Source organism: Triticum dicoccoides, chromosome 5A (genome assembly GCF_002162155.2).
Source record: "Triticum dicoccoides isolate Atlit2015 ecotype Zavitan chromosome 5A, WEW_v2.0, whole genome shotgun sequence".
NCBI classification, from domain to species: Eukaryota; Viridiplantae; Streptophyta; class Magnoliopsida; order Poales; family Poaceae; genus Triticum; species Triticum dicoccoides.
In genome coordinates, this window is record NC_041388.1 from 539,889,594 (window position 1) to 539,890,078 (window position 485).

Below are 485 nucleotides of genomic sequence, written 5' to 3' on the forward strand. Positions count from 1 at the left end.
TTTCCTGTTATAGTTTGCAAAACTAGCCATGTAATAATGTAGATAAAGATTATGATATATTAAACTTTATTATGTAACTTTAATGTCAATCGGAGAAAATTCACTTGCAGTAATTTAAAGCTTATATTGCAAATGAAGTGATATCACTACTAGGAAAAGGGCTATAGATGAAATTGACACTAATGGAGAAGTGGTGCGCCACTACTATATACTAATGGCACATCATGTGGCGATGCACCATTAGTGTGGAAGACACTAATGGCGTACCGGGCACAAGGTGCGCCACAAGTAACAATTTTTTTTCATTTTTACATACTAATGACGCATCCTGACAAAGTGCACCATTAGTAGTTCTAACTAGTAATGGCGCACCAGCCATGGAGTGCGTCACTACTGTATTTTTTTATTCTGTTTTTTGCAAAACTACTAATGGCGCACCGTTGCAAAGTGCACCATTACTAGTTTAAACTAGTAATGGTGCACTC